A 25,254-nucleotide genomic window follows, 5' to 3' on the forward strand; every position below is an offset into this window, starting at 1 on the left:
CACTGAGGGAGGGACTGCCCCTCCCTCAGATGACTCAGAGCTGCAGTATGCAGGAGGTTCATGCAATTCCCTGCTAGAACCACTAACAGCAAAAAATATATATAATGCAGCTTTCCCAATCTGGTGTTCTCCAGATGTTTTGGACTGCAGTTCTTGCCAGTCCCAGCCAGAACAGCCATGTCCAAAATGTTTGGAAGACACCAGAACAGGGAAGGATAGTCAAACGCTCCACCACAGACTGAAGTTACAACAGAGGGAGACATTTTGCCAGGCTGCAACACCACAAATTTATTTCTATTTTTTTGAATAGGGCAATATGAACTCCCAGTTGATGCACATTGCCTGGAATAGAAGGGAAATGCACATGCCCAATTATTTCTAAATGCAAACAGGCAGCAGCTTCTCCTTGGAAAGCCAATTTCTATTTGCACTTGAGCTCTGTTACTAAGGAAGGAATTGTGGCAGTACTTCAGATTCAAAAGGAAGCATAACATATAGGAATTGTATTAATTCAGTGTTATTACAGCATGCAGCATTAATCTGGTTCTGATGCAGAACCAGGTTCTGTGGTTAATGAATAACTTTGCAGTGCTGGAAGGAACCAAGCCTATCTCATTTCCAGAGCTTCAAAGGTGTACCCAACCCTGATGGAGGCAGGTACTGACTAAGGTATGGAGACTCAGAAGAGCCCAGACAGTTAACTAGGTTGTTTCCAAAGAGCTTGTGTTGACTGATGAAGCCTTTCCCTTTTTAAAACATACATACTGGTGGGTTGAGTTCAGACAGTTATTACAGTATTCCCTGCCGCCAGTGTAAAATGTGATCTTATTCATCATTTGGGAGAGAGATTGTAATGAAATGTCAAAAACAAAAAACAAAAAATGTTTTTCTTCACTTGGCACAAAGACTTCATAATCTGTTTGCATACACTCTGCAATGGCATGGAAATTGTCTCGTCCTGAGCAATAATTATGGATTAGGTGATGTCAATATTTCTCAAAGAGATAAAGCAGGAGTGGCCATCTCCCAGTTGGTGGACCACATTCAGGGCCCCAATAATCTGACTAAAGTGTCAGCAATTCATTACTTTTTTGGGGTAACTGATGCTGTTGAACCCCACTAGAGCTTGTTATTCTATACATCTCCCCTTCCCCACATCCTTTAACTCCAACTCCAAAACATTACTTGCCATGGGATACTGTTATTACAAGATCATTGGCTGAAAACTGTGAAAAGTAAAGAAGAACAGAACTTCTTTTATTGTGGAGCAGTGGAATCAGTTCAAAAACAGTCCTATATCTAGCCCTGATGTATCATTGGCTGTGAATTCATCTATATTTCATTTTACTGTTCACTAGTATTACATGTAAAACTGTTATAACTACAGAAACCTGTGTCTCCTCCCTTTCCCCATCAAAAAGACTGCTGTTTACAATACTCTTTGAGATGCCTATTGACTTTATTAGCTGTGCATTACTTCTCATAGTCCAGCATTTGGGGTGTCCCTCTGCCCCTGGGCTAATATGATTCCCCCATTCATTGGGACAACACTGGGTTTCTAAAAGAAAGAAAAAAGACCTGATGTATTGCCGAGAAATTTTTGGAAATTTGTATTACTGTCTTGCTCCAAGGGCTCAGTTTATCATTTTTAGGAACATGCCAAATTGCACATGGTGGTTTGGGACAGTACCTTTTTTTAATTGCAGATAATTACATGGCAGACTCTAATGAGTCAGTGGAAGGTTTTTCCCCTCCCTGCATTCCAATGAATTCATATGGGTGTGGAAGGGAAAGGAAGACTTGAGAAATAGTGTATTGGCAGAAAGACACAGATGTTGATTCTGAAGTATTACTATATAAGGCTTTTACTGACAATGGTACTTTCTTCCATGCTGAATTTGTAAGGGAGCCAATCACATTTCACCCAAAACTAGCCCTCAGCAGAACAATGGGGCATGTGCTTTCAAACTAGCTGACTTGAACATATCCTCTACAAAGAATCCTACACTTGCATCTTTTTATATATATATAAATAATTTTTATTCACTTTCCAATAAACATTTTTTCCAGATTTAACATTTGTTTTGACATAAACATCTTTTTTGACTTCCATCAGCCTATCTGAGAATTCTCCATACTCTCACTACGTCTCACATTTCTTACATTTCTTCACATTTTATATTGCACATTATATCTCTTAATCTTAACCTTTCTTTTTAAACAACATTTCTATCAGTCTTTTTCACAAAGCTTCTTGAAAGCCAACAAGCGTTAATTGCTCCTCACATTCAGTTTTGATATATTCTGTAAATTTACTCCAGTCCTCGGAAAATCTCTGATCACGTTGGTTCCTTATTTTTCCAGTCAATTTGTCCATCTCTGCATACTCCATCAATTTCATTCTCCATTCTTCCTTGGTCGGCATTTCTTCCTGCTTCCATTTCTGGGCCATCAAAATTCTTGCTGCTGTCACTGCATATCTAAACAGTTTCACATCTTTCTTACTAATTTCGTTCCCTACTATCCCAAGTAGAAATGCTTCTGGTTTCTTGATAAATGTATATTTCAACATTTTCTTCATCTCATTATAAATCATTTCCCAAAAGCATTTCACTTTTTTACATTCCCACCACATGTGGTAAAATGTTCCCTCTTTTTCTTTACATTTCCAACATTTGTTACAAATTTTATACATCTTACCAAGTTTCACTGGTGTTACGTACCATCTATACATCATTTTCATTACGTTTTCTTTTATTGTAGTACATGCAGTGAATTTCATTCCCTCCTCCCACAATTTTATCCATTGATCGAACTGAATATTATATCCAAAATCTTTGGCCCACTGGATCATAACCGATTTCATACACTTGCATCTCTTTTTATTCCTTTAAACTTATGGAACAAATATACAGCCAGACTCATTAAAAGGCTAATCCTATAAAATGCCATGGAAAAGTGTGTGTTGCACAGAGGGTGCAACACTTTTAAAATGCACTGTGAGTGCTGTTCTATTTATGTCTGTTGATACTTTTCTCAGCTTGTTTTTCCAATACAAAGCCATGTCCCACCTTGGCAGAGTATTTTGCAAAAGGTAACCAGCTCTCATTCACTGTAAGAAAATCAACCAATAAAAGCAGGTGCCTCCAGGCAAATTTCTTGTCTTCATTATCAGAAATAGAAGCACATATGCTTGTTTCGAAATAAACAGCATGCTCTCTGCATTTTTCAAATAGTAGACCTCGTTTTAGTCTACAACGATACAAGCCATTTTTCACTCTTTGACACAGCATATTCCGCTTACTACATAAACCAGGTGTAAGCAACATGGCAACCTCCAGACCCTAGTTGGACTTCTACTCCCATACTAATTTTAAAAATAAACTTTTTAGAAAGTACAAAATTGAACCGTCACATTGAAAAAAACAAAGATGTTAGATTTTTAGCTTCTTCGTATCGATAGATTTTATATGTGCATAGTTTTAATCAACAAAAGCCATATTTTGTCATATACCAAATGATGGAAGAGCATTACTGTATCAGACATTTGGGAGTACTATCTGAATAGTTCCGTTGGAAATGGCTAGGGGTTATAGTGAACAAAGGATTTTGTTGGGATTTTTCTTTCTAAAGTTGGAGACTGTGGATGATAGTCAATATTAGTCAGACAGTAAACTCATTGAAATCATTGGGTCTCCTATGACACAACTTACTTGGCTATCACTCAAGAAATTGAAATTTATTGAATATTTGATGCTGATTCCTATAAGCTAATGGCATAGTTGTGACTAAAAGCAACCCCTAATTTGCACAGGGGTTGCATTCCTGGGTCACACGCATGTCGGTGGAGTGCGCATAAGCCCACCCCACCCACATTATGCCTTGTTATGCCCCCTGTTCTGCCCTCTTCTGGGTCCAAACAACCCATGCACCGGCTGTCAACCATCAACTGAACATGTGCAAAATGGTTTCTGCCTGTATTTTTTTAAATCTATAAAGATTATGTAAAAGATACAAAAATGTTCTATATATTTGGAGACAGAAGTCTTTTGGTGACATTACAGATTGGTGACACCACAGATTGCAGCCAATCAGGACCATCCAGAGCCAATTGCTGATGTAAACTTGCAAAGCCCTCTTTTCCTGTGGTGTTTACCCCAGAAGATGAATGACATGTTTGCATTGAATGCAATGAGAGAGCTTTCATATTGGCCTTGCTGCTCTGGAAGTGTTACATCTGATTTCACTGCCAGATTTCAGTATCAAGTTATCGCCAGTTTAAAACTTACACAGCTTACCTTGCAGACTTTTTAGGAGCTCAGATTCCTGCTAAGTCATGCAAATGCATACCACAGAAATGTCAGCTAGAGGTTGAAATGCAGAATAGAATGAGAGGAATGGAATCTGTGCCAGGAGATGGTCACAAGAGTATAAGATGGTCACCAGGCGCCCACAAACTGTGGCTGAGTTTAGTAGCCAACCATTCTTTTCTAGTAGCCAGCTGTTTGCTAAATCTAATCTTATTGCAATAATGCCTGCAACAGTAAGATAATTTCTAAACTTATAATCAGAACTAAAGCGGTGAAAGGAATGCCAGATAGATAGATAGATAGATAGATGATAGACAGACAGATAGATGGAGGCTACTAGCGTATGTGCTGCAAGCATTTCCATTTTCAGGGTCCCTTGCCAGCTCCTCCTCCTGTTGCCATGCTGACGCCCAATCCTGAGCAGAGCAGAGGTTTTCAGCCTGACAACACATGGTCATTTGGCTCCTCTATCACTCTGCAGGATGAAAAATGTAAGTACTGTCGATGAGCTGGCAAGTGCATTTGTGGATCACTGATGTAATCTCTCAAATTAATACTAGCAGGGGAGACAGTTAAGAGTATCCCTTGGGAAATCAGGGCCTACCAAATTCAACCCTGTACTGGCCATAACAATAAATGATCTATCTGAATGTCTTGTCTCTGTCAAGACTTTCAGGAGATGTTGCGTTCTTGGGTGGGGGTGTTCCCCTACAGTTGAACTCATAAATTATAGTACATGCAGTCAGTGCTGTAGATAGCCTTGTGATATCTTGTTAAACATTGTGCCTTACGTTCCATACTATGCTGAAACAAGTTACGTGCTGTTTTGTCCCAGCTATGTATAGCAAAGGCACAGAATACTAACCATCTATTACTTGTAACTGTACTATTAGGGTTTTAAGATAATATTATTTTCACAAAGTTTCTTAACATTTACAGGCAAACTAAATATTTACTATCAAAGTCCTTTGTACCAGGACTCCCTTCACACGTCAGCCGCGGACAATAAGCCCAATTCACACACCACAGCCTGAGAGATAAGCATGGGAATAAGAATATTTGCATTGGCGTAGGGCATAGTCACAGGAACCAGGGATGCTGGAGGTGACCATGTGAGGCATTCCACTGAGGCTCTGGTGAGTGATTCCAACTTCAGTTTTGGAATGAGAGTGCAAGATGACATGTTTGCTGAGCAGTCCATAAGACCAGAAATCTTTTCTCTATCATCCCTATCTATCTCTCTTTTTCAGTAGAGATAAAACCCATCCATTCTAAGAATGGCAAAACAGAGGGCTAGAGACTTAAAGATGTTTGTCTATCAGCAAAACACTATTTGAGCGCTGAATAAAACACAATCTGAGGCATGTGGGAATAAGATGGTTAGGCATTCATCTGGCGCACTATTCTATCTCTAACCCAAAAATGAGAGAAAATATTAACAGACTTTTGATGCCCGTTGCAAAATTAGTATTGCAAGATGAAAATGGCTATGAAGGGCAATTAAAAAAACAACCTATTATACTATTTGAACATTCTACAGGCACCATATTTAGGCTTAAGAGAATTGGGGGGGGGGGAGTCATCTAAAGGAGGCACTAAAAATATGCAGCAATGGAATTTAATATGGCAAAGGAAACCCACTCCATTCCGCAATCTTATGTGGCCTTCCTGCCATCCTGCTCTGTGTCTTGACTCCTGAGCACCCAACCAACACAATACTCACCCAACCACTCCCCGTTTACACATTCAGCCACACTATTCAGACCCCACCATGCAACAAATTCCCTACATCCACTCCCTGACAACCCACCCTTACTCCACACACCAGTGGCTCCGAAATACTGTACCACTGACCTCTTATAATACTTTAATCACTCATTAAAACACAGCGTTAACCAACAGGAAGATAATATTCCTCACAAAATGCCAGGCACCAAAAGAATCTCTCCACCCAAACAATCTCAATTCTCTCCTCCCACCCTTTTAATATGTGACAGCCAACTCTCTCTAACCACCCGTCAGAATCTCACCCTAGCCAGCTGCTTTCACCTGATACCAGATACTGTCAGCTCTTCTGCAGAAATATAAACCAAACCAAACCTCTCTGGGTGCTCCTAGTGAGAGGGAACTCACACAAATGTTGCATAGACGGCACTACAGACTGGATGACTGTATAGCAGGAGTGCCAGTGGACTTTTAAGCAAAGCAGAAATATTATCCCTCTTTTCAGAGGCGGGTGTTGTCAGTAAGAGAAATGACTAAAGTAACAGGTAAAAACATATGCAAACATCCTAAATTACTGGTGTATTTTTGTAGGGGACAGTGTTTTAAAAATTATTAACATTTGTGGCATATTTGATGGTGTGTGGAAAACACACACACACACACACACACACGAGTAGTGGCAGAAAAATTAACCCAACAGTTTCTCTTAATCTGTGGAAAAACAAAACAGGACTCCTTTAATGCAACATGGTCAGCTTTTATTTCTTATACAAATATCAGAGGCAATGCAAGACCTCTTCCAGACAACTACTGGAAAATTGGGATCAATAGTTAATGTGTCTAACATTCCATCAGTCAAACCATTAGAGTGAATAGTGAATGCTTTTAGGTGTGTACGGCAGAATAAAAGTTTAATAGAGATACATCCTGCAGCAAGAGCAACCCCACAATTGCTGGTCATTCTTGTAATGCTGTTAATACTATTTTTAAAAACAATAGCTAAAAAGAGAGCTATAAGTCTCAGAACCAACTGCAGTTTCCAGGATCCTTTGGGTGTAAATATGCTTTAAATGTATGGAATGCACACCTAGATTTCTGGAGATTCCTGGTGCGAAATTTTGATATTTTCAACACACAATACATATAATTGCGGCGGAAAGCAACAATTGTTTTAATAAAAAATTCAAAAGATATGTTTTAACTGAAGGTGGAATTCTGAGTCAGCTCCAATGATCTGGAGACACAGATGGACAGAGCATGCTCAAAGTTAATAATTTGCAAATTCTTCTGAAGCTATGTTGGACTGATCATTGATTGCATTGCATTGGTATTTCCTAGAATTTGCCACCTGTCTACTAAGCTTCAATTTCTCTTAATGGCTGCTAATAATGATAGCTAAAATAGAAGCTTCATGGACTAAGGATTTGGGGCCTTGGATCCTATACATACTGATTGAAGATATCTCAGAAAATACGAACTCCAAATTAAAGGTAAAGGTAAAGGTACCCCTGCCCGTACGGGCCTGTCTTGACAGACTCTAGGGTTGTGCGCCCATCTCACTCAAGAGGCCGGGGGCCAGCGCTGTCCGAAGACACTTCCGGGTCACGTGGCCAGCGTGACATCGCTGCTCTGGCGAGCCAGAGCCGCACACGGAAACGCCGTTTACCTTCCCGCTAGTAAGCGGTCCCTATTTATCTACTTGCACCTGGGGGTGCTTTCGAACTGCTAGGTTGGCAGGCGCTGGGACCGAACAGCGGGAGCGCACCCCGCCACGGGGATTCGAACCGCCGACCTTTCGATCGGCAAGCCCTAGGCACTGAGGCTTTAACCCACAGCGCCACCCGCGTCCCCTGAACTCCAAATTAGATATCATCAAAATAATTACCATATACTTAACAACTGTCTTGCAAAGTATATAAAGCGTAAATTTAAAATATTTAAAATTTCTAACATGTATCGTTTCATTGAACAAATAAGTGCTATTTTGAGAGAACAATCCTTTTTGTTGTTGTTATGAATTTCATTTTGGCTATCAAATTCATGATTGTAGATCCTAGAATTGGACGTTGTGCTTGGTAGTGTCTTTTCTTAAGCAAGCAAACTGACTTTCGAGCAAACTGCCTTTTTCATGCTTCAGAGTCAAACCAGCACATAAGTGAGAAAAAAATACATGTAAAGGCGCTGGAAACTCGTTTATCTCCTCCGTGGTCAAATTTTTCCATTGTCAGTGTAAAGCAAGCAGTCCTGAACTCTCCCACTCAGCCCCCAGCCCTGTGGTATTAAAGCTGGAGGTGGAAAAGTTGGCATTTTTGCTCCCATATGCAAAAGTGTTTTGAATTGCACACGGAAATCGTTTGATCAAATGTGTTCAGGAGTATTTCATATGCTGTGTTGACTTGCATTGACATGGCACATTTCCCCACTGGGCTTCTTCTGAGGAAGTGTCATAAACCTATTTACATAGCAAACACTTTGTAGTGCTGAGTAACTCTTACAGCAAGTCCCGACAGACAAAATCTATCTGATGCTTCGATTGAGACCAGTCCATGGGAACATTTTGTAGTGAAAGAGTCATCAGGTTAGTGACTTTTCTCTCCGATATTCATGGGATCAAGGGCCCTTTCAGCTATAAAAAGGGGCAAGTTATCCTAGCCTGGAGAAAGTACCCTAGTAAACAAGATTCAAATGTTACTTGTACAAATATCTGCCATTATCTGATAGCGTGAGTAAAAGCTTGTGCAGCATAGCAATTACTGCTGAAAACAGGACTGGAAACTCCAAGCTAGTGGAATATATACACCTCTGTAAATGCTGTGCAGAAAGGGGATTGGGAGGATAATTTTTGCTCTTGCTAATTATTAAAGAAACATTTACGTGCTCAAACACTAGAGCATAAAAACATAAGAAGAACTTGCTGGATCAGGCCAATGGCCCATTTAGTCCAGCAACCTGTTCTCACAGTTGCCAACCAGATGCCCGTGGGAATCCTGCAAACCATGCCCAGCAACTGGTATTCAAAGGCATACTGGCTCTGATGGTGAAGGTAGAACATAGCCACTGTAGTCTTTAGCTGCTGATAGACTTATTCTGCTTGGCAGTTGTTAGCAGTGGAAATAACATCTGAAGGCAACTGAACCCTGGTTTCACCATCAAAACTATTATACGATACAGAATCATCTTTGGTAGCACTCAGTGTACAGCTTCTTATCGCTCACAGCTTTCACAGATCTATTTTCAGATCTATTATTTGCTGAAGTAGGGAAACTGTAGTCTTCCAGATGTTTCTGGTGATGGGCACCAGAGTCTGGTCAACATTTGGAGGGCATTTTACCAACATATAGCTTAAGTCATAATGCCAGTGAGATTTGCTCCTTTGTATTGCATTGCAGCTGACTGTCATGGACGCAGTTCAGTTTTACATTACAACACATTTTTTTACACCACGTACTGTGTTCACAGCTGGTTTTGGTTTGTTTTCTGTGACATTTGAATTTTTGGTTGCAAATTGTTGTTATTTGGAAGATAACAAAAATACTCACAAAAACGTTATTACCTTTTGTGATCTTATCAAGAACCTTGGATTTTATTTTCTTTGTGGAAAGTGATTTTTTTTCATATTGAGGGAAAATTGACTTTTGTTGGCACCCCAAACCACAGCAGGGACCGTCTAACTTCTTTGGGGCATTTTGGAGGTTTGGACTTTAAATAAAATGTAGGAAGTGCAAAAATTGAAACATTTCTCCACAAGCTTGTCATGTATGAAAAATGCTAAAATGTAGTGAAGCCTTATTTACCTAGGGATCCATTAGCCACGCCATCCCCTGGACCTCGGAGGGAACAAAAGTACCAGGAAAGCAAAATCTTCTTTGGAGAAAAAGAGTTTATTGAGATCTGAGCACAGAGTCAAGGTCTGTACTCAGAGACAGCCTGCTGGTTAGTTCCTAGAAATACACTGGCTGTAAAGCAAGACACTTCAGCAGACTTTCTTATACCCCCAGACTTCCCCAATCGGCTAGCAAATATTGCTTGCTTAACACATTTTATTGCTTGCTAAATATTCCTGTCTTTCTGCTAAGCCAAGCACTCCCTCCCACCTCCTTGTACACGTGTTCGCTAGCTAAGCATTCCCTTCGTATCTCTTCTTATCTAAAGCAGAAGTAAAGCAGGAAACATCTTGCTAGTGGTTTTTAGTTGACAGCAGTTTTTGGCTAGGCAGGAAACGACCTTCTGACCTGTAACTAGCATCAGCAGTTTCAAGTAGCTGGTTAGACAGGAAACGGCCTCCTGACCTGTCTGATTTAGACTTTGCAAATAACTGCAATTTTGGGCTGTTTTGAGCTTGTGTAACCATCCTAGCAGAGTGCAGGAATTTACTATGTGTAGATAATATTTGAGAGCAACAGAATAAAATATTGAGAGAAACCTTTCCCATCTCCCTTTACTCCGTCCTCTTCTTTTGAACAATCTATTACTTAGATTCGTTCTGGGGTAGGGGTCTATATTCTCTCATTACAGCAATCACGCGAGGTCCCATCATGCGAGACATCATCTTTTTCATCATATGTTGCAGGCATTGCATTAAGCAGGGTATACAGAAGCAGAAAAGCAATAGAAGCATTATTGGGCCTATTCTCCCCACAAATACGATACCGTTCATGCCAACAGAAATACGAGAGCATCCATATGACAAGGGCGGTACATATCACTCCTACCCACCAAACCCAATATCTCCATGGTTCCTCCCACCAATATTCAGGGGGTGTGCTCATTGTTGAAGAGCCCACTGATATTTGTGCCCGACTACCTGTTGAGCCTCAAGGATGAGAGCCTACCGGTGAGCTGATGCTCCCACTATGTGGGTCAATTTTTCTATTAGCCCTGTTGGGTGGATTGAACTCTCGTGCTGCCTCCCTAGTGACCAGAGCATATGGAAGCTGAAATCCTGGGGTGGCAATTCTTACTGGCACTTGTTTAGTAATTTCAATGCACACCTGGCTCAGGCTCCCATCTATCACCTGGGTTAAGAGTAGGACCTGGTCTATCAAATGAGGTTGGTACAGTGCTCTACCTTCCAGATAACAGTTGACTACCCTCCCACAACAGCAAGAGCGGTCCAGAACTCGATAGAGTTCGAGCGTCTCTGCAACTTCCCGTATGAGCACTATCCACGCATGCCGGACAGTGGTGTGGGAGAGGAGCCACAACGGGGCAGTGGGGTGTTTTAAGACGGCAATCTCATCAAATCCCAGTTTCCAATAGCCATAGAGCACGCCATCTCTTACCACCGGTAAGACGAACCAGTCGTAGCAGAGGCCAGCAGGCCAATAGGGTTGGTATGGTTCGGTAGGGTCAGGGCAATAAGACATAGAGCAAGTCAATAAAGAAAATAAAAGAGAAAAGAGAAAGTCTTTGTAACTGTCCTTGTGATGATTAGTCGCAGGATCTCGTTGCCCGTGGCCTAACGCTTTTTCCTGGTAGCGTCAGACACAAGGTGATGATCAACTTCAGAGGGTCAGCGGGATTTCTTTTGCAAGTCCAGACACCCTTCTTCAGATGCGTGTGATGTACCCAGGGGATCACCTCGACTACTTTCACTGCAGTTAGGGATGAGGGGGTCGCCAGACGCTGTCACTCAGAGGGACTGGTGAACCGGCTCAGCGAGACTGCCACGGGACTGCAGGTGTACGCTTGAGGGAATACCTGGAAAGAAAGCAAACACACACAACAAACACAGGGATTGCACTTGTTCTTGGGTGATGTGATCTCCCATCTGCCCAAACCGGCGGGGACGCCTCGGACGAGAGGGGTTGGCCTGCCATATAGAAGTTCAAAGGGTGATAGTTCTCAGTCTCTTGGTTGGCGCACAGGGCACATTTTGGGATATAGCAGCAGTTAGTTATAGCAGCAGTTAGTTGAGGTAGAATATTCTCCCAAGGTGCGCCTTAGCAGCTGGGCCTCCCAAATGGGTGGACTCGTGGTAATTCTTTACAATTGTGCTGGCCAGATGTTGGGGCACAAAAACACGGCTGTCCGGTCCTTCCTGGAGCGTTGCTCCTTCTTGGCTGGTCCACTGCTGTTCATCAAGGGTGTAACGTGGTTCCACATCGTCTGGAGTGAGTTCTGGTACCAATATCAAAAGTCCCGGTGGTGCCTCTAAATTGGCTGGAGAACAAATGTCTACGTTGGGGGCGCTGCCTGCGGGCGCCCCTCCCATCCAATTCTTCACCGTGCGTAGAGATATCAGCAAGGCGGTCGTCACTGGAGGGGATCTTCAGGATGCTGAGACACAGTCCAATCTGAAGCAGCTTTCTTATGTGGTGGACCCAAGGGGTGGTGCCAGCGACCTTCACAGCTGTGGGTGTGGAGAGCAGATGGGCCCTTCCAGCACGGCGGCAGTGGTGCCTGGGACCAGTCTCATCCACACCTCGTCACCTGGCTCAAACTGGTCATGCAAGAAGTTCGGGCCTGGGTTGAGAGAGAAAATCTCGAGAGAGAGACTGTACATAATTGTTCAATTCCACATCTTGAGCAGGGATAGGTGAAAGCATGCACACATAAGGAACCGGTCTCCCAAACATCACTTCAAAAGGGTGACAAGTGAATACGTTTCAATGGGAGGCTACAGACTCTAAGCAAAGCCAAGGGCAACATGGACACCCAATTAGACCCTGTTTCTTGGGTCAATGGTTTTTTTCCAAAGTCCTGTTCATCCTTTCCTCTTTTCCAGAACTTTGGGGCCTATATGCGGTACCCACCATCTTCCTTCTTCACTGGCAACAGTGGGGTGTTTCACTGTGATTGGCATTGTTTCAAGATTCCATGTTGAAGCAATCGCTTCAAATGCTCAAATGCACCCACACTCCTTCAGCTGCCTGTCGTGGGATGGGGTATTGGTTTTTATCTTTCGCCCATAGTCCAGGGTCAACATCATGAGGCAGGCTAACAGGGAGGATTCCCTCCTCTTCTTTTACCATCATCAAGCACCAATGGTCTCTCAGGGGCATTTCTAAAGAAAACTCTCCTGCTGGTCCAGTTGTCATCATTACTTCCCCCATTGGTTGGAAGGAAATCTGGGCTTGTAATTTTGTTAACAAGTCTTGGCCCAATAAAGGAATGGGACACTCTGGTATATACAAAAAATTGTGCTGGACTACTTGGCCACCTAGGCAGCAGGTAACAGACTGCAAAAAACGGGGCCTTTTGTGATTTACCTGTGGCCCCAATTATATTAACCACTTGGTTTGTGGGTTTTGTTACAGGCACAGGTAAGACTGAGTGGGCAGCTCCCTTGTTCACCTTCTCCTACCTGTAATAAGGTAGCTAGGTTAAGGGCTGTGGTAACCTGAAACTTCAGGCGTGAATGTAATAACAGCATCTGGCACTTCCTCATTTTCGCTTGTGATAGGAAATAGGTGCCTTTCATGTCAAGTAAGGCTGGGACTGCATGTGGAGTCACACAGGTGGTGTCCTGTCCAAACGTGAATTTTATCTGCCTTCGTGAGTAGGGTGGCCACTGCCACAATCGCTTTCATACAGGGGGGGGGCAATCTCTGTTCTGTTGGGGTTAGCTTCTCTGACAAGTATGCGACGGGTTGCTGCCAATTTTTCAGTTTCTGGCATAAGACTCCCTTGGCTACCCCCTGGTCTTCATCTATGAACAGCGTAAAAGGCTTCTTGGGGTTTGGATGCCAAGCACTGGGGCTTGTTGTCACTTTGAGATCCTGAAAAGCCTGCTGCTGTTCCCTGCCCCATATAAAAGGATCCTTCTCTATTCCCTAGTTGACTCATGCAGGGGCCAAGCAATGCTTCTGTAATTAGTAGTGAGTCCAGGAGATATTGTTCATCATCATAAGTGGGATTATAGGTTTAAAAAAAAATCCCTTCAAACAATTTTACGATCTTTGCTGGATTCTCCTCAAAAGAGGGGTTCTGATTTCTCCAATTACAAACATCTGCACTTGAAAAGGGTATATGCTGGACCGTGTAGGTCTGTGGTGCCTTCGCTTGTTCAGCTTGGGACAGGGGCTGGTGGATCATAAACCCTCTGAAGGGGCATTTCTCCAGTTGCCTGATCCTTCCTGGTTTTCTCATACTATCTGTGAGACATAACTCTCTTCGCCGCCTGTCCCCACTTACGTTGCCATCTCTTCCTCTTTTCAGGGGTGCAGCATTCTGCTGCCTCAACTAACAAGGGGCTTACATCCAACTTCTTCCTCAAATGGCTTTACAAACTCCTTTAGTCTCTTTTTCTGTCTTTCTGTCCACATTTTCTTTCCTTGATTCATATCATCTAGTGTCTTCCTAAACTCTTCGTTATCTTCCTCATCTTCCTCTTCTTCCGTCTCACTATCCTCCTTCGCAGGTCCTCCTCCCCCCTACACCAGCACCTCCCTGTGCTTCTTGATCTTGGCCTGGGGGGGGGGGGGGTTTTGGAGGGGCTGTTGGTGGAGTGTAAGGTGGTGGCTTAATCACTCCCCCTCCTCATCTTCTGGGTCTTCTAACACCAGAGGCTTCACTGTACAAATCCTGTTCTGTGTGTTGCTGTCACAGCAAGACTTTAGCCATGGTAGATTCTTTTCTTTACATTGGTCTTCCATGTAGAGATATAGGGGATCTGGTCTGGGTGGACATTTAATATATTTTGCCACAGGGGGTTGATTTGCCACAGGGGGTTGATTAATTGCAAATCAAAGCCACGCAGTTCTCTGGGTTGGCAAGTCCACCTCACATAAAGCTTTGAGTCTCTGTTTTTTCAATGTGAATCATCACTCTTCGTGGCTGTTTTCCAGTTATTAAAAAAGCATTCCAGAGGAATACATTGGCTTGCTCCAGACCCTATTTTTTTTTTTTTTTTTTTTTCTTCAGATACTCCGCACCTGACTGGGCTGTAAATTCTTTCACAGTTCACACGATACAGATTGTGGTCTGCACGAGGTCGCCCTGGCAGAAAACGCACAACCCTGCAATCGCTCGGCCAAGGGGAGCGCTAGGCCCCGACCCACACTTGACAACAATTCAGTCACTGGAGTATCTGACACACAACATGTCAACAAAACACTCAATTCCCTCTGCCCCATTCCCTTTCCCAAACCTTTACCAATTCCTTTCCTGGTGGCATTCTTACTGCCGGGCACTCTACTGCCAACTACCAGGTGAGGCTGATCAGGCCTCTGGCCCTTTCCCTCGGGCCCCTAGCCCTTTCCCTCGGGCTTACCTTTCTCCGCTGCGGACCTGTCCCCTCGGCGCCGTTCTGTCCTCTTGTTCTCCCTCAACTAGATGTCTCCGCTCCAGGACGGTGTGGCAATCTCCCCCTACAAACTGGCAGGGTGTGCACCGGAAATGCGAACGCCGATTGGAGCTGTTCCACCTTGGTTGAGCCTGGCCCTCCGGTCCGTATTTGGGGAGGGGGCTGATCCCGGGCGAGCCCCCAAAGAAATGAAGCCTTATTTACCTAGGGATCCATTAGCCACGCCATCCCCTGGACCTCGGAGGGAACAAAAGTACCAGGAAAGCAAAATCTTCTTTGGAGAAAAAGAGTTTATTGAGATCTGAGCACAGAGTCAAGGTCTGTACTCAGAGACAGCCTGCTGGTTAGTTCCTAGAAATACACTGGCTGTAAAGCAAGACACTTCAGCAGACTTTCTTATACCCCCAGACTTCCCCAATCGGCTAGCAAATATTGCTTGCTTAACACATTTTATTGCTTGCTAAATATTCCTGTCTTTCTGCTAAGCCAAGCACTCCCTCCCACCTCCTTGTACACGTGTTCGCTAGCTAAGCATTCCCTTCGTATCTCTTCTTATCTAAAGCAGAAGTAAAGCAGGAAACATCTTGCTAGTGGTTTTTAGTTGACAGCAGTTTTTGGCTAGGCAGGAAACGACCTTCTGACCTGTAACTAGCATCAGCAGTTTCAAGTAGCTGGTTAGACAGGAAACGGCCTCCTGACCTGTCTGATTTAGACTTTGCAAATAACTGCAATTTTGGGCTGTTTTGAGCTTGTGTAACCATCCTAGCAGAGTGCAGGAATTTACTATGTGTAGATAATATTTGAGAGCAACAGAATAAAATATTGAGAGAAACCTTTCCCATCTCCCTTTAGTAGAAACAGATACCTTTTTTTGCAGATTAATCTCCTAGGGGCAACTGTATGCTATTTTCATAATAAAATTGTTGCCCAGAAGACCAAAGGTAGAGAGAAAAATGCCCCAAATAAATCTTAAAGGTTGCCTAGCTCCAAAATCCTTGAAGTTATTTTTCTGTAAATTGCCAGATTCATCCAATTAGAAGGTCCCATCGTTGCTGCAGATTACATCCAATTCTAACATTTTTTAAAAAGTTATAGATTGTGTTTTCATTTTTGAGGATTTTTTAAAGGTGCCCAGCACATAGACATAGACACATAGACATACGCAAAACCCCTAAAACTATTTGTAATTTGGCAGGCTTCCACTTTGGAGAGGGTACTATGTCTGCACCTTTCATCAAATTCTGCCAAAAAGAAAAACTACTTTGTATTTTTAAATATCCCAATAATAGTGAATGGGGGAGGAACTGTGATTTGGATTCGGCACTTGAGTCAAGCTTCTGAAGTGCTTTGGAACAAATATTTCACTTTTCAAAAGTGCTAAAGGGAGCTCCAAACATCTTAGTATGTTTGGAACGCTTCCTTCATTATAAATGTAACATATATGGCTTTCTGTTTTCTGAACGATATCTATGTTTTGTAATTGTATTTATTACCTGTTCTTTTGTGCCTTAGGCTCTGCTTGGGATGAAGGGTGGTTTTGAAAGATATGTATAAATGAATAAAACTGTATTTTATTTCCTTCCCTTTTTTTGCATTTATATCTTCTTATCGCTATGCAACTGGATGAGAGTCTGTGTAGCCGCATTCCATATACAAAAACAATTGAAACAACTTTGTGTGACTTTTTGTCAACAGATCCCTCTTCCTAACTCACCATTCAAATGCGCATAAACAAAGCATTAACTCCATTAGCATCTAGTATCCTCTACCAGAGATGGATAGATCATGCTCTTTCTGGTTCATGCAAATTTCACATGTTCTCTCCCCTGTCCACATTAATCTGCTTTTTTATAATAATAAAAATCTGCATAAAAATTTGTATTTAAATGCATCTTTAAAGACTTTTTTAAAAAAATTATGATTATAATATATTTATCTCAAATGTCACGTTTCTAAATGTATTTTAGCCTAAAGCACATATTTTTCATGCATTTTGCTATAAGTCAAGAACTGTATCACAACATGTGGATGACCGCAAAATCCAAAGGATGATTATACTTTGTTCTGCCTATTAGGAAGTTGTGGATCAGGTTAGTTTTTATTCGAATTTACAGAAATCCCTAAATAACACAACAAAATAGCTGAAAAAGAGCAAACATTGGTGAAGACTGCATTAAAAATGTAATTGTTTATTTTCACAAAAACTTATCCTTACTCAACAGGGAAAGACAACTGTTGGGCCAGGGAAAGGCCAGGTGGTTCCTGGACTCTAATAGGCCCAACAGGTTAAAGTAAAATTAATTTAATATTAGATGCAGGGGATATTCCACTTTCAAATTTTCAGTGTTTTTAGTTATGCTAAAGGTGAACCAAATTGTGTGTCTGAAGCTAACTGAATTCACACATCTTGGAGTAATCTATGACGTTTGGTTTGTGTCACTAAGAAGATCCTATACAGAAAAGATGAACATATATCCAGGGTAGTTTATAGAAGACCAAAGAAGTTATCTTGAGTTCACCTTCCATAGCTAGAAAACCATCTTTTTTCTGCAGCCTCCACCGTAGTACTGAAGCATGGCAAATAAAAACATCATGCAGTGATATCAAACTTAATATGATCAGGCAACAGAAACAAATGTTTACAGAGCAAATTTGTTCTGTGCAAATGTAAAAAACAATGCCTCTCATAAGAATTCGAAAAGATATGATACCGCTTTAGACATTTTCATTTTTGGCAAAGTGTGATTGGCATTGCCTTTGATGTTGTTATGTATCCAGGAGGAATTTGGAACCGAGTAGGGTTTATAGGGGGTTGTTTATTTTGAAGATTTCTATTTTTAAATTATCCTAATAAAGCTTCAGGCACAAAAAGGGGGAGGGCTTAAAACTACAGTTCTGCTAATAATAATATTGGGCTGGATCCAGTCTCACCAAGTTAAACTAAGGCCCCATTGAAATCAATCTGAAAAGTAAGACCCATTAATTTGTATTGGGACTAAGTGCACTAGCTCAGTCTTGCCTCAACCCACTGCAGTTTTCTTGGAGTGTTATTCAACTATGCTTTACTCAGCATAGACCCATTGAAATCAATGAACATGATTAAGTTAGATCCACTGAATTCAGGGGGTCAGCTGTGAGTAAAACTTAGTTTAATGCCACCCTTTATAACATTCCACCAGAGGCAATGTGTTTGGATATTAAGATTTCTGGAACCAGCTGTTAAGTGCTTAGACTGGTGGCGCATACCAACATGTACACAAGCTCGGCATCCCAAGTCAAAAATGTTCCCTCAGTACTGAATAGATGCTATCACAATGTCACAGGGTAACACTGAGATAAATGCATGGAACTTGGGTGCCAAATCACATTAATAGAGCACAGCTGAATCCTGAGTACAATTGCTCAAAAGTGGTGCTGAAACTGGGAGCAGTAATTTGAATGAATTAATCAGTGGGACATATTTAAAACAGGGCTGCCCCCCTTGATCAGATTGTTCAGTAGCTTGCTCAGGTAAAGGCTGTGTTGCTGTAATAAGGAATGAAAATAAAATATTGAAGATGGCTCTGTACCTTGCCAAGCACTCCCTTGTGATTAAATAAATCTGTAATAGTGATTATGTGTGATTCTGCTGGTGAGGCTACCAGATAACAGCTTCAGAAAGTGGTGGTTCTTGACACCCAGATAACAACTATTGTTGTATTTAGTGTAGTACCACCGCCACCGCTTGAGGTACTGTAATCAGTTATGCACGGCACCCGCAATATCCACAGCTAACAGCTGCAATCCTAAACACTGCTGCTGGGGAGTATATTGATATAGTGATTTTACCCCTGATAGAACTACGCTAGGAATTGAATTAAAAATACACATTTTATAACAGTTACAAACTACGAAGGTTTAAAATGTTTCCGTGTAACAAGCCAATGAAACACACAGAAAATTGCAGGCTTCTAGCCTATTGCAACTGAACTTTACCAAGGCTTTTTATATTAATCCAGAAGTTATTAATCTCAAACTGTTGCATTTGGCTTCTGTTCCAATTTGACAGATGATCGTTTATTAAGTGTGCTCTCCATTCTCTCTTGAGCATAGGGATGTTGCAAGTATTTTGAATGCTCATGAGCAGGTTCAAAAATGAGCTGGCCTTTATGAAATTGGAATCTTTTTCATTTAAAAAAATTGAATGAATATCTCACTTTAACTTAACAACTTCTATCCTATCTATTCTATACCAGATGTCTACATCTGCTTATATTTCCCAAATTATAACAAATCATGCTTATCTATTGGCCCTTACCACATTCCAAGTGTTCTTCTTTCTTCAAATGCTTTGATATTTGCACAAATAGAAATAAGCATATATGCTACGTTTCATGGAGTGGAGATGTTCTGGAATGGGAGACAATCCTTGGATTGAAAATAATAAGCTATTTGATGGAGTCAGTATCTCTCAAACTGGAAAGTGCACAGTCTCTGGAGGCATCTACAAGCAGAGCATCTTTGCTGAAGCTGGTTGCTGCCTGGATGGCAGAGCTGCAGGAACCACATGGATTTTCCCGAGCTTCCCAGAAAGAAAGCAGAGGATAAATGTAACATACAACCTTTCAGGAAATCTAAGGAAAAAATTATCAGTAAACACCAAATGCATCAAAGGGGCTGGCAGCATGGATCTCCACCTCTCCTTTGCAGTTGAATACAAGCTTGGATTTGCAAACGGCATGTGAGTCATGGAGCTCACTTGTAAAGGAGGAGGACCATCTGCTAGTCATGAGCAGATGACAAATTTGATGCCTCAACACTGCTGCTTTTTCCAGATCTGTAAGTAAACACATTTTGTAACCTTGCTGATAACACTCTTCAAGCCTTCACTAATGGAAAAGTTTGAATTTATGCAAAGCATTGAAAAACATCTTATTTGAAATGCAGTTTTAAAAGCACCATCTCGGTTTTGACGGCAGAGATTGCGAACGTCAGCCTCCTAAGTGGAACCTGTTTTATTCAACCCATGAACAAGTTATTCTGACTGTGACAAAGTAACACACACTCTATGGAGACTTCCGATTTTGGAAGGAGCTAGGTGTGCTGCCTTCAGGGTGCGCCTTCTCTAAAAGTCAATACATTCTCTTTTCCATGGTATGTTCTGCAGTGCAGCTCTGACCTCTGCTGGCCACAGACTTTAAAGACAATCCCAAAGGGAACAAGGCTGACTTCTTTTGCGGTTTAAAGAAAACAAGCTATATTTGTATGAAACCACAGAATTCTAGTACTAGGACATCCAGTCCAATTCTCTGCACTAAGGCAGAGTCCTTTGCACCCAGACTTATTAGCCCACATCCACCAATTACTTTATCCCACATCCTTGGATTATTGCAGATTATTCCACAAGCAGAGTGCACAACCAATCAAGAGGCTCGGTGCCAGTAAAGGGGGGGGGGGGAGAGAGAGGCGAGAACATGTGTACTCAATCAAATCCAGATGGCTCCAGCAAAGGAATGGTGCCATATGGCAACATGCCACAGGGAAAGGCGGACATACGCCCCCATGTCGGGTCACCTGCCAATTTAAAGAGGAAGAAACTAATACTACTTAATATTTACACATGTACATGTGCTTCATGCACACTGTCAGAGTAATCCGTGCAAACAGCTAGCCATTATTATTCTACTATTATGGCAGATGGAAACAGAAATGGCCACCCTGTTGTAGCAGGAGGGAAAGCTGAGTTACTCTGTTGGAGGGAGTTTAATTGGGGCTGGAGCATTGGCAGGTATGCACAAGGGAAGGGGAGAGCAGAAGACGCCAAGGACAGCCATGACAGCATTGACTTTGTTCCTGGACTCTGCCATAATAGGGCTTCTATAAGAACATCATGGCTTCCACCAGCAGAAAGCCTCATCGAAATGCACTGCATAAGAAAAGTGGCCCCACATTCAGAGAAATTCTTCCATTTGCTCAAGCCCTTGTGTAAGATTGTATACAAGTTCTTTTGCAGACCTCTTCAGGACCCACTAGAGTTTATAGGCTACAGCCTTCTTCCTTTGCACATTGTTTCTCACACTATGTTTCAGCACTGCAATGTGAGAAGGCTTCTGCTAGTTTGCAGAACTTCACACAACAGCCTTAATACAGTTTCCCCTCCCACTGAAGGTTCCTTTAAGATTAAGGGATCCAAGCCGTTGGGCTCATCCACACTTCTACTTGTGCCGTACCTAGTGGTTTTCCCCTTGCCCCACTCCTTTCCAAGGGAAGCAATGTCAATCCAGAGAAAACCCGAATTGCTATTTATTCTGATTGAGCACTAAAGAGTGGTTTCCCCCAGGGAAAAGCAGTAGGACAACTACGACTTCATCTGCTTTTCGATCTTATAAAAAGCCATGGGAGGAATTTGAAACCTTCACTTCCAGCCTCACACCCGCTGCTTCAAACAGGGGTCCTGTTTGGCACCATGTGTGCCAGGTCCACCCCCTCAGCACCAATGGAAGGGCAGGTTCTGCAATACCTTGCCCATCATAGGTCCATGGGCAACGCAGCCAAGACCTGAACGGTCCAAGCGGCTGGTATTACTTTATTTTCCAAATGCTTATTCTCCATCGACCCTTGCTTGGGATTCTTAGTTAAGAAGGGAGTGGAAGGATGGCATAGATTGACTCCCCCAGCTCCAGGTAAGCGCAGGCCCATAACCTTCGACATATTAAAGCAAATTTGTAGATTATTGCCATTTATTTGCTGGTCCTGCTTTGTGTATAGGCTCTTCAGAGCAGCGTATTCCGTGGCCTTCTTTGGGGCACTTAGAGTGGGTGAATGTGTGCCTGTGCAGAATAGAACAGGTGGGGCTGGTTGGGGGCGGGGCTTCTCATTAGCGATATCTCTCTTTTCCCATCCTCCGTTTACATCAATATCCGGGCTTCAAAAACGGAGCAACTGGCCAAAGGTGCTTCAATTCAACTTCCCACAATCAGGTGTGTAGGCCCATGTCCAGTGAAGGATGTTAGGTGTTTTCTTCAGTTGTACCCCAGTGTTGATGGCCCCCTCTTCATTCATTCCCCTGGCCAGGAATCAATTCTCTAGGGCCCTGTGTAAGGCAATTACCAGGTGCGGCCTGCAAGCATTCATTCATTCAGAATTGGGGCAGCCACCACAGCTTGAAGCTGTGGTGCTTCTGTCAAGGATATAAAGGCCACGGACAGGTGGTGGTCAGAGATCTACAGGAAGTATATACGCTGCCAGCATCAAAAACTCACAACCTACTTTATCACAATTTCTTTGCAGGTTCTTTTAACAAGTATATCTGGATTAGCGGTCACAGTATTGTGCATTGGGCTCGGATGCACACAATCACCACTGGATTTGGAGCTGCGCTTGGGCTGCCGTCTAACATCTTGGTCCACTAGTTTGGTCACCGGGGCATGAAGTGGCCTGCATTTATGCCCTTAATCCTGTCAAGAATTGAATCACCCCCCCCCCCGGATGCCTTGCTCATCCAGTTGGGGGGAAACAATTTGGGCCAATGAAAGATTGGTTAATGTGGGCCATAATTGAGGACTTGCAGATGTTCCTCAACTTGTACCCCTCCATAAGCCTGGGGTGGTCCAAGATGCTTGAGAGATGGCAATGGCACAACCTGGACCCACTGGGTATTAACCAAGCTCAGAAAAAGGCTAATCACACAGTGAGGCGGAGCATACTCCAGTGGGGAGGTTGGGTAGTTTTCCACCACAAGATCACATTCTCAAATGAGGCATTGTTTTGGCCCGATGGCATGCATCTTTCCTTAGCAGGAAACAATATTTGGTTGAGAGATACGATTGAAGGCAACAGGGCATGGGTGCAGGTGTGAGTGGTTTGGTGGTGAGCATTTGCTCGGTGGGTGGTTGGGCATTGGGGCAATCCTTTGTTTTGGATGGAGGGGAGGTTGTAGTCTCTGCCTGCCCCTCCAAATGCTGGGGTATTTTGTTAAAGGGATCCGGGGGGAGTGGCCTGGGCCAGGGCCAAAGGCACTCCCCCAGACAGTGGTCCCTGTGGGGGTCACCCTAATGGATGTAAGTCTTAGGAACCTCTGCCTGGATTGACCACGCGTCACTTCCGACGGGTGGGCTGGAAGTATTTAGATTGCCCCGTGCCCAATTCAAGCCTCTTTCATCTGTATTCAATAAAGTTGTGGCCTGTTTTGACTCCAAACCAGTCTCTGTGGTCTCTCATTATACAGGTTGGGGTATGTAAGTCCTTCAAGAAGAATTGTGGATAAGCCGCAAGACTTTACATAATACTTGGATATAAGTATGGCAGTGCAAATTATAGTTGCAATTCTTGTTACACAATAGGAGCATCCAACATGTTCTATGGCAACCCGGAAATGGGGGAAAGAAAGGTGTGTAGTATCAGGTTTAATAGAAATCTTAACGTAAGAATTGAACTCAGTCACAAGATTTCCCCAATGTGCCTCAAACTTGGCAAGTAGATTGGAAGATATCCAGACTATCTGAGTGCCCAGATCTTGTGGCACAGCCAAGCAGCCTGGAGGCCCACCTTTTATATCTGTAGCAAAAACCTTCCCTTGTATACACTTGTACTAGCTTACACAACAATCCAGTCATTCCTCAAGCATTTCTTTTATAACACGTTAATGAGTGTGCATCTAATAGCGTGAGATTAAGAGTGTTCTGCTTTGTATACAAGTAGTCAGCACCTGTAATGGCAGGTCAAAGGGAAAAAAAGGAGGAAGTGCTTTTTGAAAGACATGGAAGACTCCAGCCGGCATTCCTGCCCTCTGTCATGTGCCCTGCAGTGCTGTTGGGACCAGGCTCCAACAGAACAGGAAGAAACAGAAGAAAGGGGCAGAGTTGTGGGAACCAGGGTTGAAGGGGGGGGGTGGAAACTCCCATTTCCACCCCAACTTCAGTCACTTTGCAAAGGGGAACAGGAATGCTGACTGTCCCCTCTGGCCTTCCTGTAGAACAGGAAGCCTCAGTGGAGGCTTGGCAGGACTTTAATCAGCTGAAGTGGCAGCGATTGAACAGAGGCATTAGGTTGCAGTGTTGTCACCTAGGAGCAGATACAGTGGTACCTCTGGTTACAAACTTAATTCGTTCTTAACCTGAAACTGTTCTTAACCTGAGGCACGCCTTCACTAAGGGGGCCTCCTGCTGCTGCCGCCGCCACGCCACTGGCCCACAACTTCCACTCGCATCCCAGGGCAAAGTTTGCTACCAGGAGCACCTAGTTCCGGGTTAGCAGAGCTCATTACCGGAAGCGTTTGTAAGGAGGACGTACGTAACCCGAAGTTCCACGGTAATGCCTTTGCAGATGGGAACAGACCTATATGCCTTGACAGAGCCTGTGCTTATATTCCAGGTATTCTCACAAGGCAAGAGAGCCTTACAAGTAGTGCCTCATCTATAAAAGCTTGGTAGAATGGCGGAGAAACCTGTTGGGACATCTTTCTCACTTCTGTTCAGTTCTGAATTTCTTGCCCTCTCCATGTGTCTTCAGGTACGATAGCAGAACTGTTGTTATCTTGGGACCCACCCTGAGACCTGCGGATATAGGGCAGTATACAAATTTAATAAATAAAAATATAAAAATATACAGTTACCGTCTCACACTTGTGTGCATGAAAAAGTTCACCTGAGTCCTGAACTCAAATTACTAGAGTGGGTGTGGCTTGGCAGGTTTGCAGTGGCCTCTCTTTTTCTCTTCCTGCTTCCTGCTTTCCTTGACAAAGGAGCCATGCAGCTTGGCTCCCAACTCAGCACATGCTGCAAGTGAACTGAATCTCTCCAGGAGGGGGGTTTTAAAGCCTGCATCTTTGCTAACCTGAAGATTGTGTGATTGTTTTTGTAAGGAAACCAAGTACTTTTCTTTTTAAGTTGTTTGGGACCTTTTTTCATCTTCACTTTACTGCCAGCATATAGAGACTTGCTTGCTGTAGCTTTTGGAAACTCTCTGAGTAAAGCATACACTTCTTTGCAAAGT

At 42.9% G+C, this 25,254-nt stretch overlaps 1 protein-coding gene and 1 long non-coding RNA gene across 5 annotated transcripts in view; both read right to left on the bottom strand.

Moving 5' to 3' along the window:
• Positions 1-25,254, bottom strand: part of LOC310676070 (uncharacterized protein) — a 96,410-nt gene that overhangs the window by 40,898 nt on the left and 30,258 nt on the right. The window contains exon 5 of one of the 4 annotated variants that reach the window (XR_014510382.1): positions 24,785-24,815. The exons of the other annotated variants lie outside the window; for them this stretch is intronic. The gene's annotated coding sequence lies outside the window, so the exon portion shown is untranslated. Of the gene's footprint in view, positions 1-24,784; positions 24,816-25,254 lie in introns of those variants that run through there. 4 annotated transcript variants of the gene reach the window in all.
• Positions 10,456-15,392, bottom strand: LOC310676894. Its single transcript, XR_014510778.1, has 2 exons — positions 15,250-15,392; positions 10,456-11,735 (listed from the first exon to the last, which is right to left on the bottom strand). It is a non-coding gene; the product is annotated as an uncharacterized lncRNA (long non-coding RNA).

Source organism: Podarcis tiliguerta, assembly GCF_965153285.1.
Source record: "Podarcis tiliguerta genome assembly, chromosome: 4".
NCBI lineage: Eukaryota > Metazoa > Chordata > Lepidosauria > Squamata > Lacertidae > Podarcis > Podarcis tiliguerta.